Genomic DNA, 17,409 nt, shown 5'->3' with positions numbered 1-17,409 from the left:
ATACTTACTTATTTATCATTATAACCCTCATTTTAGAGAACATCATCTATATATTAACAAATAGTGAGAACATTAGAAACTCCTATAAATCCCTCCCTACCATACTCTCTTTTTAGGATTATGGTAATTCAATCGATTTAAAAGAGTTCCCCTTAGCTTTAGCAATCCCATAGCTCAAGTATTGAGAAGCTCTCATGTAACAATGTATACCATATTCCTTGGATGAGTAGGAAAAGGATATTGAAAATCTCATCATTAAATCCATTATTATCGATCATAGATTTATCTCGGGGATGATGATGTAGGTGATCAATTGTATGTAAACCTTGAGATAGACATATTTGGCATGCAAGACTTGAAGCCGTCAATGTAAATGCTACTAATTCATAGTTTTGACATCGATGAGACTTCTTATGTATAATTTGGCCCTCACATTTTTATAGTGACATTTTGTATATTAATTTGTATGTTAAGTTCACTATCAATATATGAGTTATTTGATCTCAATTTCGGTGTGCATACTATTATATATTTTATCTTTTAAATGACCAAACTTGTGGTCCAAAATTATTTTGGGACCCTTGGAAATGACGTTCTGTAAAAATGTCAGTATGGAAAAATGTACCCAGGCGTTGGTGAAAGTGTTGATACAAAGGTTGGTGTTAGTCGGTATGGTAGTTGATATACATGTTGGTATATGGGTCTCTATATATCTACCCCTATACTGACACATATACTAACGACCATACCCATGGGTATTTTGACATCTACATCGACACCTTCCCCACCTACTAACCGTACCGACAATCCTTGTGCCCGCACCTACGAAGCATCGAAAGACAGCATTGGAAACAGGCCTATGTCTTGTAGTGTCTTTTTCATTTATTTATAATGTTGGTGAAATAGTTTATTCTTGCAAACATGATTAATATATTCTTGAAAGAATATATATGTATCCTTTCAATTTTATGTGCATGAACTTTTAAGTATTCACATTCGTACACTTGCTTTTGAATGAATATTTTTTATTCTTTCAATAGTATGTGAATGAATGTTTTGTAATTTGTATTCTTTCATCTAATAAAGTTACATTCTTTCACTTACTCTTATATGAATATTGTAAGAAAATAATACAACGTATGTGCTCTCAATAGATAACAAGATCTCATACGCAAGAGAGAAAACAAGATAGTATGGAGAATCAAAAATTTGATTACTATAGAATTGATACAATAGATGGCACTGCCTCCCAACCGTGCGCTCCTGTGAAAGAAGCTTCGATGGCATGCTGGAAACAGTAGAAGACGAAGGTTGGATGCTAAGGAATCAAGGTTGCTGTAGCCAGTGATGAAATGGGCTTCACAGGCTTGCTCTTATATAGCCACCAGTCATAGTCAGTTAGGCTCAATTGGGTGACCGACCCCGTCTGCCCAAAATGGTCGACTGGGGGTCGGTCCCGAAATAGGCCACCGACCATACGATAGAACCGGTGTGCAAAACAGAGCAACTGACCTATGGACACCGTTCCATCCAGGATCATCTGAGGCTCCAAACAGGCCTTGCAACCCAAGAGTGGGCTGCCTCGGGAAATGCTCCATCTACCCTCAGTGCGGTCAGTCAAGGGATGCCTTCCCACACTTGCATGTAGCCTAGTTGGTAGTGTGCTAACTCTATCTAAAGCCGTCCAGCCATCAGGCCACACATGGCCCCCATCTGGTGTCCAAACTAGGACCTACCGGATAACCGAGCTACTCAAATGCCTTCTCCTTATATGGGGGGCTTACAAGTAGAGTTAGCTGGTTCCCGCGTAGTTATGCGAGAGTGGAGCATTGATATCTAACACCCCCCCTCAATGTCCACCCGCAAGTGAACTTACTTTTTCGGTCCAATGCCAAGTCGATGAAGATGCCTCCCCAGAAAGTCTCTTCCAAGAGCCTTCGTGAAGATGTTCGCAGCATTCTCTGTAGTCAGACACAGTATTCCAAGTCGACCTCTCCATCCATGATGAGCTCGCGTACAAAGTGATATTGAATCTCAATGTGTTTTGTGCGAGTGTGGAACACCGGGTTCTTCACAATCGCCATGCAACTTTGATTGTCACATGATAACTGTGCAGGCTTGTTCTGCACTGCACCCATGTCCCCCAAAATCCTCCTCAACCACACTGCCTCGTAAGAAGCAAAGCATGCAGATTTGTACTTGGCCTCGGTAGAAGAAAGAGCAACTATGGGTTGCTTCTTGCTGACCCATGACACAACTCCAGATCCAAGTGAGAAACAGTACCCTATCACTGATCTCCTGCTGTCCACATCTCCTGCCCAATCCGAGTCATAGAATCCGGTCAAGATGTTGCCCTTGGTATAGGTGATGCCATAATCAAGTGTGCCTTTGATGTATTTTAGCACCCGCATCCCTGCCCTCCAATGGTTCTCCCGGGGCTTATTGGAAAACCTGCTTAGTACACCAGTCGCAAAACTGATGTCCGGCCATGTGTTGCGTAGGTAAATCAAGTTGCCCACAAGCCTTCTGTACTTCGCTTCGTCCACCAGTGGTGATGAATCCTCGTTTGAGAGCTTTGCATCAACCTCCATAGGGGTACCAACTGACTTGCACTCAGCCATGCCAAATGCCTTCAGTATCTCTCCAGCATACTTCAGCTATGAAATGAAGATTTGTTTCGGCTCCTGCCAAACTTCAATCCCCAAACAGAAATGCATCAGTCCGAGGTTTGTCATTTCAAACTCTCTTCCTAGCAAATGCTTCGTCTGCGAGATCTTCTCTTCATGGTTCCCTATTATGACAAGGTCGTCCATATAAAGGACCATGATCATACAACTTCCTCCTTCTCTGAAGATATACAAATTTGCATCATATGGGCTCCTCCTGAACCCGTTTTGCAGAAAGTAGGCATCAATTTGCTGGTACCATGCTTGTGGGGCCTGTTTCAGCCCGTAAAGTGCCTTCTTCAACTTGTAGACTTTACCTTCTGAATCGGGGATCTCAAAACTTGGTGGTTGTTCCATGTATACCTCCTCCTTGAGATCTCCATTCAGAAAGGCGGGTTTTACATCCATCTAAAACACGGGCCAACTTCCCTGGGTAGCTTAAGCCAAAACACTGTGATTTGTGGTTAGTCGAGCTGTGGGAGCAAAAGTATCTTGATAATCAAAACCATGTACCTGTGCAAATCCTTTTGCCATGAGCAAAGCCTTGTACTTATCCAACGTGTTGTCGAACTTGTTGAGATATCGAGCTCCACTCGCGATATGCCAGGGTGACCGTTGTGCATTTATGTCACCGACTTGTTAGCTGCAGACACGGTTGGTATACCGCCCACGAATAATAGCTGGATGATAGCTATTCTTTTGTGGCTCAGTTAGTATGCCACCTTAGTTAGTTGAGTTTGGTTTGAGACCCATATATAGGGTTCTTCTATTTCTTTGTACTAGAGTTCTTTTGGCTTTCACAACTAAGAAGAGGAAAACTGTTTTCAGCCTCTACCTTTGTGTGTATTCCCCCATTGTGCATGTGAGAAAGCCACAAGTGAGACTCTTTCCCTCTCTCCCACTATCTTCACATGGTATCAGAGCCTTGTCCGTGGTAAGGAGCTCAAGAAAGCAAACCAAGTTCGCGGTGTCCTGGTAAGAGGACCAATGTTGCTTTCCTATTTCGAGTTTGGGAGCAAATCTCTGCAGGTAGCACAGCCAGAAGTGCAAGAGTGCACTGTCTCATATTGAGACGCCCTTCGCGGTGTGGCAAGAGTGCAGTATATTTTATTTTTCTGATTCGAGGCCATTTCGAGGCCCGTTTTGAAGGCGGAAGTTCTTCGCAGGCACTCAGGAAAAGGCCCTGTTTTTGCTGTGCAACCACTACTCTGCTGGTCAGTGAAAAGTTGCCGCAGAAATCGCATCGTATGCCTGTGTGCAGAGATATTGGGAGTTGCAGAATCATGCTTGTTGCCTGTTGATGCAAAATCGTCACTAGGAAAGTGACTGTGTGGTCAAATACCACTTTCGTCAGTTTTGCAGATCTGCCCGTGTGAGGCAAAAGCTGTGTCTTTTCGCAGTGACAGAATATTTTGTAGTCTTCTGTAATGGCGTCTGATTCTCTTTCACAGATTGTCACAGAAAAGCTTGACAAGAACAACTTCCAGGCATGGAAGTTTAGAATGATGAATTTCCTTATGGGAAAGGCCTATTGGGAGTTCATTATAAGAAATGAAGAAGAACCAGTTCTTCCTAATGTTCCCAATCAACAAGAAATGCAGGCATTTAAAGGATAGCATGAGAGAGCCAGAAAAGTTATGTACTGGCTGTCTATCAGTATTTTAGATTCTATGATTGTGCATATTCAGGATGCAAGTACGCCAAAGGAGGCATGGGATACTTTGGCAAAAATGTACAGCACAAATACGCATGCTAGGAAAATGCAGCTCAAACAAGAGTTGCACAATGTGCAGAGAGAAAATTTGAGCATAAATGACTACCACATGAAGGTGAAGAAAATTGCAGATGCACTTGCTTCCATTGGGTCGCCAATGGAAGATGATGATCTAGTTTCTGTGACCTTGAATGGTCTAGGAAAGGATTATGCACACTTTCGGACATCCATTGCCGTCCGTGAAAAATTTTTTGATTTTGAAGAGTTGTTTTCTCTTCTAATTTTTGAAGAGCAGAGAAATGGGGGTGCATCTTCTTCAGGAGGAACTTCAAAAGAAACAGTCTTCTACTCAAATGCTAGAAGAGGTAGAGGCAGAGGTAGAGGAGGCCGATCTGCAGGCCGTGGTAGAAATCAGAATATGCAGCAAACTCAAGAAAACCAGTCCTATGGAGGAGGACGTAGTAACTCTAGAGGCACGGGGAGCCAAAGAGGCCGTGGTGGATGGCAGAGAGGCCAAAATGCAAACAACAATGTTGAATGCTACTACTGTGGTAAAATGGGTCATATGGCTAAGGACTGCTACAAAAAGCAGAATGACATTATGAATGGAAAATTGCAGCAAGGCAATTATGCATCTTCCAGTAGACAGGATGATGACAGAAATGAGCATCTACTTATGGTGCAGCATATGACCAATTTTATGACAAGTGCTGAAGAACGAAATGATGTGTGGTATGTTGACTCAGGTGCATCAAACCACATGACAGGTCATGCAGAATAGATGCAGGATGCAAGGAAAATGGAAAAACCAGGATTTGTGGAGACTGGTGATGATACTACACATCCTATTGTGCAGATTGGTAAAATTCCTTTGTTTATGCAGGATGGGAAAAAGAAATACCTATCTGATGTATTTCATGTCCCAAACATCACCAAGAACCTGGTTTCTGTTGGTCAAATGGTTGAGCAGGGCTTGCAGGTCAGATTTAATCCTCATGGATGCTTTGTTGACGATATGAAAAATAACGGTCGCTTGATAGCAAAAGGAAAGAAGAAGGGCAGGATGTTTACGTTGGATGCGGACATGCCTGAATTGAGTGCAGCAATGTTTGCACATGGGACCGGTGTAGTTGCAGATATTGATATCTGGCTTAAACGCATTGGTCATGTTAATATACAACGACTTAAATCAATGCAAGCCCAAAATATTGTTGCAAGATTGCCTAAATTCAAGGTTGCAGAAATGCATAAGGTTTGTGAAGCCTGTCGATTTGGAAAACAGGCAAGGAAACCATTTCCTAGGCATGTTCAAGAGAGTAAAAAGCCATTGGAATTAATCCACTCTGATGTGTGGGCTACTAAAGCTGCATCTATTGGAGGCTGTCACTATTTTGTCACTTTTATTGATGACTTTAGCATAAAACTTTGGGTGTATTTTATGAAAAAGAAAAGTGAAGTGTTTGGGCACTTCAAAGCTTTTAAAGCTATGGTTGAAAAAGAAACAAGCCTGCAAATAAAATGCCTAAGGTCAGATGGAGGGGGAGAGTACCTCTCAAATGAGTTTGCAAGGTTCCTGCAGGAGCATGGCATAAAGCAGCAATATTCATGCAGTCATACCCCACAGCAAAATGGAATTGCAGAAAGGAAAAACAGGCATATTGGAGAGGTATCTAGGGCCATGCTAAATGAGAAAGATCTACCAAATTATTATTGGGCTGAAGTAGTTGCTACAGTAGTTTACATAATGAACAGGACTCCCACTGCAGCAATACATGGCATGACGCCAGAGGAGATGTTTACTGGTAGGAAACCAGACATTTCTCATTTGAAAATTTTTGGTTGCATTGCCTATGTTCATGTGCCAGATGAGTTGAGGTCCAAGTTGGATCCAAAAGCTGAGAAGTGCGTCTTTATTGGTTATTCTCTGTAGTAGAAAGGGTATAGATGCTATAACCCTTCTGCTCGTAAGTTTACAGTGAGCAGAGATGTTGTTTTTGATGAGATGAGCAGCTGGTATAAACCAGTAAATGTGATGATTGATGTAGATGCACAAAATGATAATGATGCACAGAATTCAATGCAACAATCACAAAATATCAGTGGACCTGTAGTGTCCTCTAGCAGTGGTTCACATACTTCGCCATGGATAGGCAGATTGAGATCAAGAGAATCTCCTCAAAGCAATGCAGATAGTGGTACACAGGTATCACGCTAGACGCATACTCAGGTATGTGAAGTCCACATTGCAGTATGGACTATTTTATGAGGCTGGGGTTCAGATACAGTTGCATGAATACACTGATGCTGATTGGGCTGGTAGTATTTCTGATAGATAATCTACCAGTGGATATGTGTTCTCTTTTGGGAGTGCTGCAGTCACTTGGATCAGCAAGAAACAGCCTACAGTTGCCTTGTCGAGCACAGAGGGGTGCAGCAATGGCTACATGTGAGGTAGCTTGGTTGCATAAGCTACTCTATGATATGCATCAGTCTACAGATGGGCCAGTTGTCATTTATTGTGTTAACATGAGCAGTATACACTTGGTAAATAACCCAGTCTATCATGCTAGAACAAAGCACATTGAGGTGCATTATCACTATGTGCGAGAGAAGGTTTTACTAGGTCTTATTGATCTAGTTTATGTCAGGAGAGAGGATTAGGTAGCTGACATATTCACGAAAGAATTGGGCACAGAAAAGCTATGCAAGTTCAGAGACCTGCTTGGTGTGCAGGAATTGGGATTGAGCTCGAGGGGAAGTGTTGAGATATCGAGCTCCACTCGCGATATGCCAGGGTGACCGTTGTGCATTTATGTCACCGACTTGTTAGCTGCAGACGCGGTTGGTACACCGCCCATGAATAATAGCTGGATGACAACTATCCTTATCTACTCTAGTTTATGGCTCAGTTAGTATGCCACCTTAGTTAGTTGAGTTTGGTTTGAGACCCATATATAGGGTTCTTCTATTTCTTTGTACTAGAGTTCTTTTGGCTTTCAAACTAAGAAGAGGAAAACTGTTTTCAGCCTCCACCTTTGTGTGTATTCCCCCATTGTGCATGTGAGAAAGCCGCAAGTGAGACTCCTTCCCTCTCTCCCACTATCTTCACAGAACTTGTACTTGGTCTTGTACACCCACTTGGTTTCGATTACCTTGCGTTTTGGTGGTTGATCCACAAGGTCCCAAGTGTTGTTCTTCATTATGGAGCCATACTCCGACTGCATAGCCTCCATCCACCTATCATCGCCTTGTGCCTCTTCAAGACACTTGGGTTCATCAGCACGGATCACTTCTGTCATCAAAGCATAGTTGACCAAGTGTTCCTGCACCCTTATTTGCTCCTCTAATCTCTTGGACCGCCGGCGGTGTTCGGATGGTTCCTCCTCAATGGTTGGAGGTTCTCTACCGTCCAAAAGCTGCTTTACCCACTTCGGGAATGGCTATTGCCATTGTGGTTCTGCAAGCTCTTCATCATCTTCTTTGTCTTGAATCCTCCCAAGCATCGTTGGGGGAGTTAGATCTACTATTGGTGGCGGTACTGGATGGATATCTTGGTCCTGGTTGTCTGGGAAGAAAGCATCCTCCTCCAATTGATGTGGCTATTCTGAGAAGACCACATCACGACTTACAATTACCTTCTTGGTAACATGGCTATAGAGATGGTAACCCTTTGCCTCTTCACTGTAGCCCAAGAAAATACACTTCCGGCTCTTCGATTCCCATTTGGTCCTGGTAGCATCAGGGACATGCACAAAATAGTCACATCCAAAAACTCTGAAATGTGCAGCTGAAGGTTTCTTACCGGAAAAGGCTTGCAGTGGAGTCATCCCGTTCATAGCCTTCGTGTAGCTACGATTCAGGATGTAAATTGTAGTGTTACATGCTTCAGCCTAGAAAGACTTTGGCAAATCTTTCCCTTTCATCATACTCTGGCCCATTTCACAGATGATGCACATCTTGCGTTCTGCTACTCCATTTTGTTGTGATGTATGTGGCGTGGGTTTCTACCTCTTGATCCCGTGACTTTTGCAGTAACTTTCGAATTCAATCGATGTGAACTGTCCACCTTTGTATGATCTCAACTTCTTCACCTTCCTCCCCGATTCTTTCTCGATCATTACATGCCATTCCTTGAACCTATTGAAAGCCTCGTCTTTCGTCTTCAGGAAGTATATCCATATCCTTCTACTATAGTCGTCAATCAGCATCATGAAGTAGTAGGAACCACTCAAAGCTTCCGTCTCCATCTTTCCATAGAGGTCCATGTGAACAAGCTCTAGAGGTGCCTTTGCCCTACTGGCCTCTTTAGGAAAGCGCTGCCGATGCTGCTTGCCCACCATCATGCAAGCTTCACATACATCAGGCAGATCTGAAATTTCTGGTAGGTCTGCAATCATTCCACTTTTATGCATCTCCTTCAAAGAACTAAGGTTTAGATGACCGAGAGATGACCAAACCTCTCATGCCACAGCTTAGTGTCATCCACTCGAGCAACTGAAAGCTGAGAGTTCGTAAATGTTGTTGCGCCATGTACCTTTACCAATGACCTTTCCTTGAAGATCCAGAATCTGTGCACGATTCTTATCGAATTGAACTTTGAGGTCCCGATCTGTGATCACGAAAACGGACAACAAGTTCCTCTTGATATCTGGCACATAAAGAACATCGGACAACTGTTTTACAACTCCATCTGACTTGAGAGCAATCGTACCTTTTCCTTTTGCTGGACATTTTGCATCATTGCCGACTGCTACCAGGATGTCATTCCCTACCGGCTGTAGAGAGGTATACCAATCCTTTCGACTGGTCATGTGGCATGATGCACCACTGTCAATGATCCACGGTTCATCTGCAGGTACATGAACTGCCTCCGCGCAAATCTCCTCAATTGCGATGAATAGCTCGACTGGTACTGCTTGCACGCTGTTGCTGGACTCTTTCTTTACTCCATTCCTCTCATCTGCAATCTTCTTTCGGCACTCATTCTGCTTGTGCCCTGCCTTGTTGCAATAGAAGCACTTGATCTTCTTCTTTTTCTTTTTATCATCAAAAGAAGATGGGTTACCAGAGTCCTTACCCTTACCTTTCTTTGATTTGGTCCAGAAAGTCGAATCTTCTCTAGTCCTCATCTTTTGATGCATCTCCTCCTCCAGAAGCATCGCACTGAAATCCTCAAAGTTGAGGGGCAGATTTTTGTTCTGCGTATTCAGCGCTGTAACAAGACCGTCGTACTTTGGTGGGAGAATCTATATGCACCTTCATGCTAGATTCTCGCTGGTGATGGTGATGCCAATCGCAGTCATCTGATCGCGCAGATTCTTCACCCTGGTGATGAACTTCTCTGCCGCTTCAGACTCAGTCAATTTCTCATTCACGAGTTGAGTCACCAAATTCTGAATCCGCATCTGATTCGTGGTCTCGTACTGATTTTTCAAGACCGTCCATGCCTCCTTCGCTATGGTGACATGTTGAATTAACGCCATGATGGAATCACTAACACTGCAGACAATAGAACACAATGCATTTGCATTTCTTCTTGCCCATGTGAGAACCTCATCCGTAGTTGGTACTATCTATTGTCCTGCATTGGCTAGATCCGATCTCGCAACTGGCCTCATGTCCACCCTAGTAGCAGTGTCCCAAAGCTCGTATGCACTTAGGATGGTCTTCATCTTGAACTTCCAGAGTGGATAGTTAGAGCCATCCAACTTTCCGCTTTCGCTGAATGGTGGGATTTGCAGTCTTGCGAGCTGGGCCATCTCTCACAATCTGCTCGCAAAACAGAAACACACTACCAAATCTTCTTGCTAGAGTCCAGGCTCTGATACCATGTAAGAAAATAATACGTCTGTGCTCAACAGATAACAGGATCTCGCACACAAAAGAGAAAACAAGATAGTATGGAGAATCAAAAATTTGATTACTGTAGAACTGATACAATAGATGGCGCTGCCTCCCAACCATGCGCTCTTGTGAAAGAAGCTTCAATGGCATGCTGGAAATAGTAGAAGAGGAGGCTGGATGCTAAGGAATCAGGGTTGTTGTAGCCAGTGATGAATTGGGCTTCATGGGCTTGCTCTTATATAGCCACCAGTCATAGTCGATTAGGCTCAATTGGGTGACCGACCTAGTCCGCCCAAAACGGTCGACTGGGGGTCAGTCTCGAAATAGGCCACCGACCATACGATAGAACCGGTGCGCAAAATAGAGCAACTAACCTACGGTCACCGTTCGGCCCAGAGCCATTGAGGAGCCATCCAGGATCATCTGAGGCTCCAAATGGGCCCCGCAACCCAAGAGTGGGCTACCTCGGGAAATGCTCCATCTACCCTCAGTGCGGTCAGTCAAGGTATGCCTTCCCGCACTTGCATGTAGCCTAGTTGGTGGTGTGCCAACTCTATCTGAAGCCGTCTAGCCATCAGGTCACACATGGCCCCCATCTGGTGTCCAAACCAAGACCTACTGGATAACTGAGCTACTCAAATGCCTTCTCCTCATATGGGGGGCTTACAAGTAGAGTTAGCTAGTTCCCGCGTAGTTATGTGAGAGTGGAGCATTGATATCTAACAAATATTTTTATTCTTTCAATTGAATGTGAATAAATTTTTGCAAATCACACTCCATGAATTTGAGTCCTTACACTTATTATTGAAAGAATATATATGTATTCTTTTGATTTTATGTGCATGAACTTTTAAGTATTCACATTCTTACACTTGCTTTTGAATGAACATTTCAATATCATGTGAATGAATGTTTTGTAATTTGTATGTTTCAATAGTATGTGAACAAATGGTTAGGAAGCTTAAGCATGACATGCTCGACCCAATGCGAACATATAAGAGTGAAGATATTTATAGAATCCATAGCATGTTTTAGAGGTTTAGAAAGCAAGACACCAACACTTTGGTCCAATTAGACTTAGTGGTTCATAGAGGTTCCCCTCTAGAAATATTAATGATGAAATAGTTTGATCGATTATTATTAACTTTTCATTTGTCCGTTTGCATGATTCTACAAGATCTACCCTAAACTTCACCTTTCATCCTTGTCAAGTAGTGTCTCCTACAAAGTTAAGTCTTCTGTATTTTTTGTAAAATTATAATCTATGAAAAGATATGGAAGGATAAAAATGGTCCTTTCAATGAGCTCTTGTTGCAACTCGTCTCACAAAGACTAGCCTCATGTAAGAGGTTCTATTCTAAATCTGGGTACATTATAAGAGCATCTCTTGCACGAGGCTAAAGAATAGGACAAATTGCAACAAGAGATCATGAAAAGGCTATTTTTCTTCATCCATTTATTTTCATATAGTATAGTTTCACAAAAAGTACAAAAGCATTAATTTTGAGGAGTTTCTAGTTTTGTGAGGTATTACTCAATCCTAGGGCGCTAACTCAATATTTATGATGTTGCTACCCTCGTCCAAAAATCCAAGGTATGGGGGGACAATGTCCATATAGAATATGCATGGATTTCCTTAAAAATTTTCAAATATGCAAGGGTAAAATATGAAAATCTCATGTCTCCCTCCCATAAAATGTAAGGTATATACCTTGAAAAGTATGCAAGATTTCAGGATTTAGACATATTTTTCATAATATGTGAGGCCCGGCGGGGGGGGGGGGGGGGGGGTATTTTGGATGAGGGGGGGGCGGGGGGTAAAACAAAAAATATGCAAAGATACAAAAACCCCATCTCCTTTCAAATTGATGTAACTTTTTCATGTGTTACCTAAATTTCAAGACGTAAAGACATATTTGAAGATCTTTTAGTGTAGAACACAACCATGCTAATTTGAGTAATTTCTACTCATGGCATATTGTTAAATTCATCTCATACTCAAGATTTCGAGAGGATTTTGATAGGTATTCTTACTAAATGGAGTTAGCGCCCCAAGTACTCAATATGGATGGGCGGATAAGTTTAGCTTGGATTTGGTAGAGTTTAGGGGATTGGCAAATGAAAAATTATTAATATTTTATCTAAACATCTTCCATTAATGCCTCTAGAGGAGATACTAGAAACACTACAAGGCATAGGCCCTTTTCTGATGAAAATACCGACGCTTTTTACATTAAAATTTTTTTTTCACGGGCGCAAACATTGTTATTAAAGTCGTTAAAAGCATCAAAAAAGAACCGTCACTATAAAGCGTCGCTATATAGAGACGATGATAAACGTCGCTATATAGCGACACTGATAATCGTTACTATATAGCGACACTGGTAAACATCGCTATATAGCGACGATTAATAGAACTAAAAACAAAGGATTAGTGGGGCTAAACAGGGCTTGCTATGGCCCTGTTTAGCCCCACTAATCCTTTTTTTTTGTAATTACAAAAAAAAGTTTTTTATAACAAAATTTCCCTTGCAAAAAGGGTGATACAAAATCGCTCAAATGAAATGATTGAGCAACAAAAGCATATACATGTCGAACATATACAACATTGTTTGTTACAAAATTACCCTTTCGAAAGGGTGATACAAAATTGCTCAAACGAGCGGATAAAATGACATACATGGCGAAGAAAATGCAAACTGCTGCTACTACTACTACTACTACTATTACTCATTCGAATTGTCCTCGTCCTCGTCCTCATCTTAGTGGCCTGATCCTTGGTCCTCATGAGCTGTGCCTTCTTCCTGATCCTTGTCACGTGCATCTGATCCTTAGCCCTGGTGATCGCTCACCTCCGGTGATGGGATGCTTGAGCTTTGACCCTAAGAGTGAACCATATAAATTGAAAATTAGATTGGAACTTAAAGAATAAAACAATTTAAAAAGTGAGATTACAAGTAGGAGTAGACTTATACCGTGCGAGCAGCCACCTCAGCCCAATCAAACCATCGCTCCCATTGCCTCTTGCTCAATAAACCACGGCTTTGTTCTTATGCGAAATGCACGTCACGTCTCTGCATCTGTAGGAAGATGACCCATCGCAGCTTGCTGTGGATCCAATTTATGAGAGTTAGAGTTAGCTAAAGTGCATGTAATATGTAGTAAAACAAATAGAACAATACATTAAATGAGAAGAAGTAGACTTACCACGGTTGCCTCGAACGCCAACCGTCTGCCTGCACCAAAGTGCGAAGTACCTATGATGTCCAGCCGTCTCTTCGCAGCCCTTCTCTGACCCTCGAACATTTCAGGATGGTCCCTATTCTACTTCTTGAAGAACTTCCAATCAGCTTTGTCTGCCTAGCTGGGTTTAGCCAACCCCTTTGTGATGGAAGTACGCAAGGTTGATCTACGATGCTTCAAGACCAAACCCATGCGCTCTCGCATATAATCCTCATTAAACTCCCAATTTGGTAGGTTAGGGTATTTTTGTTTTAATTCATTGATGACCGCCTGCTTCTTTTGGTCATCTTGATACCACCAATCGGTAGCAATGCTGTTCTTGAAGTGATGGCTCATCAACCGCCTCATGGTGGCCATCACTGTTTTGCCCTTTCTATCTTCTATTATCTCTCTGACAGCCGTGATTTGATAGGAGAGATCCCCTGATGAGTAAGGAGGACTGATGGTAGGAGAGTCAAAAGGAGTAAAAGCTATGCGAGCACTTCTGGAGCGAGAAGTAGCAGTGGGAGTAGGAGAGGGCAAGGGACCTGACTGATACTGTGTCTCTGGACCAAGTGGAGACCTATAGGAATGTGAGTGTAGGGTAGCTTATGTTGTGCTGACTCGTCTACATCTCCCGAGTCAGCACAACATAAGCTGCCCTTCCTACTCTTCCTTCCCTTACAAGAGGCACGCGTAGGTGATGACCCCTCAGTCAAAGGGGCACAAGGGGATGGCTAGGCAGTACATCCAGCCGTCAGTGTAGGGGAGGGAATTGCTGAGGTCCTCTGAGATAGCAGAGAGAAGAATCTCACTGCCTCCTCATCGCTCATCTAGGCTACAAACTCGTCGGGACTCCCGACAAAGCCATGCGTGGCTAGCAAAGGAGTTCCCCGAGGGGTAGTCACAGTGTTACGTCTGAGAGGAGTCAGACCAGGGGTAGTCATAGTGCTAGGTCTGAGAAAGTTCGGTCCTCGGGGTAGTCGCCTGAGAGGAATCAAAGTCCTCTAAAGCATATAGATCGTGAGCTCTCCTCTTGCGAGGCTGTCCGTACTCGTCAAATGTGCGACGTGACCCCATGTCTAACATAGACACAAACACGAAAACAAAAAACAAAAAAAAAACATAAGCATAGGCATAGGGAAAGGAAAATAGGAAGAAGAGGGAAAGGAAAAGAGGAGACATATGCATGATAAGCATAAGCATAAGAGACGGAGACATATGCTCATGCTTATGCTTATGCATGAGCATAAGAGAAGGGGGAAAGGAAAGAGAGATTGGAAAGGGGGAAAGAGGGAAAGAAACAGAGAAGAAGAGGGAAAGGAAAGAGGGAAAAAGAGACATATGCTCATGCTTATGCATGAGCATATGTCTACTTCTCTTATGCTCATGCTTATGCTTATGCATAAGACGAGTCTTATACATAAGCATAAGCATAAGAGACGGAGACATATGTGTGAAGATTGTGGGAGAGAGGGAAGGAGTCTCACTTGCGGCTTTCTCACATGCATAATGGGGGAATACACACAAAGGTGGAGGCTGAAAACAGTTTTCCTCTTCTTAGTTGTGAAAGCGAAAAGAACTCTGGTACAAAGAAAATAGAAGAACCCTATATGTGGGTCTCAAACCAAACTCAACTAACTAAGGTGGCATACTAACTGAGCCACAAACTATAGTAGATAAGGATAGCTGTCATCCAGCTATTATTCGTGGGCGGTGTACAAACCGCATCTCTAGTCGGTGACATAAATACACAACGGTCACCCTGGCATATCGCGAGTGGAGCTCGATATCTCAACACTCCCCCTCAAGCTCAATCCCAATTCCTGCACACCAAGCAGGACTCTGAACTTGTGTAGCTTCTCTGCACCCAATGCTTTCATGAATATGTCAGCTACCTGATCCTCTGTGCTGACATAAACTAGATCAATAAGACCTGGTAAAACCTTCTCCCGCACATAGTGATAATGCACCTCAATGTGCTTTGTTCTAGCATGAAAGACTGGGTTCTTTGCCAAATGTATACTGCTCATGTTGTCACAATAAATGACAACCGGCCCATCTGTAGACTGATGCATATCATAGAGTAGCTTATGCAACCAAGCTACCTCACATGCAGCCATTGCTGCACCCCTGTACTCAGCCTCTGTGCTCGACAAGGAAACTGTAGGCTGTTTCTTACTGCTCCAAGTGACTGCAGCACTCCCAAAAGAAAACACATATCCACTGGTAGATCGTCTATTAGAAATACTACTAGCCCAATGAGCATCAGTGTATCCATGCAATTGTATCTGAACCCCAGCCTCATAAAATAGTCCATACTGCAATGTGGACTTCACATACCTGAATATGCGTCTAGCCGCATCCAAATGCGATTTCCTTGGAGCGTGCATAAACTGGCTTACCAACCCAACAGCATAGCTCAAATCTGGCCTGGTAATGGTCATGTAAATCAAGCTTCCTACTATACGTCTGTACATAGTAGGGTCTTCCAGAAGCTCACCTGCATCTGTGCTCAGCTTCACATTCTGCTCCAAAGGAACTGAAATAGGCTTACAGCCTGTCATCCCAGCATGTCCAATCCATACTGCCTCTGCAAGAGCTGTATCCCACTTGGTGATCTAATCACCTCAATGCCCAAGAAATAACGCAGCTCTCCCAAATCCTTCATCTCAAACTTCTGCCTCAATAGCATTTTCACATGGAGGATATCTTCATCACTATCACCTGTGATGATCAAATCATCAACATAAATGACAAGCAGCATAATTCCTTTCTCTGTTTTTCTCACATAGAGTGAGAAATCTGCCTTGGAAATCTGAAAGCCAATAGTGACAAGATACTGTCCTATCTTGTCAGACCATGCTCTAGGTGCTTGCTTCAAGCCATACAAGGCTTTCTTCAACCTGTAAACAAACTCAGGATGAGTACCATGAACATAACCTGCTGGCTGCTCCATAAAGACCTCTTCTTGCAAATCACCATGCAAGAAGGCATTCTTTACATCCATCTGATGTAAAGACCATCCCTTTGATGCAGCCATAGCAATGGCTGCTCTTACGGTTGCCATCCTTGCAACCGGGCTGAAAGTTTCATAATCAATGCCATATGTCTGTGCATACCCCTTGACAACTAATCTTGCCTTGTATCTATTCACAGAACCATCTACATTGTGCTTAATCTTATAAACCCACTTACAGCCAATTGCATTCTTGCCTTTAGGTAAAGGCACCAATTCCCATGTAGCATTAGAATCCAAGGCATCCATTTCTTCATCCATGGCTTTCTCCCATTTTTCATTTCCCATGGCTTGCTCAAAAGAAGTGGGTTCTGGTTCCTGTATCACTTTGACCATATAGGCATAGTGAATGGCTGTAAATCCATCATATTTCAGCCTATCCACAGGATACCTAACCCTGGTAGACCTGGCAAAATAGGCTCACTTCCAGGTGCTCTCAAAACATCCCTAGTCTTCCTTACTCCAGGTGTAACAACAGAAGGAATACCCAACTCATCATCAATGCTCTGTTCTGAGCCACTGGATTCACCATCCACATAAGAGTGACCTGCATTCACATCAAACATGGGCTGATCTACCTTCTCTTTTCCTTTTCATGATACCTGCATACCACTTCTGCATTGCTTTGAGGAGATTCTCCTGATCTCAATCTGCCTATCCATGGCGAAGTATGTGAACCACTGCTATAGACGACACTGCAGGTCCACTGATATTTTGTGATTGCTGCTGTGAATTCTGTGCAGCATTACCATTTTGTGCATCTACATCAATCATCACATTTACTGGTTTATACCAGCTGCTCATCTCATAAAAAACAACATCTCTGCTCACTGTAAACTTTCGTGTAGAAGGGTTATAGCATCTATACCCTTTCTGCTGCTGAGAATAACCAAAAAAGATACACTTCTCAGCTTTTGGATCCAACTTGGACCTCAACTCATCTG

This window comes from Dipteris shenzhenensis, chromosome 21, assembly GCF_047967505.1.
Source record: "Dipteris shenzhenensis isolate YYH24624 ecotype China chromosome 21, Dip_SZ_1.0, whole genome shotgun sequence".
In the NCBI taxonomy this organism is placed as follows: domain Eukaryota; kingdom Viridiplantae; phylum Streptophyta; class Polypodiopsida; order Gleicheniales; family Dipteridaceae; genus Dipteris; species Dipteris shenzhenensis.
This window is presented reverse-complemented; position numbering follows the sequence as displayed.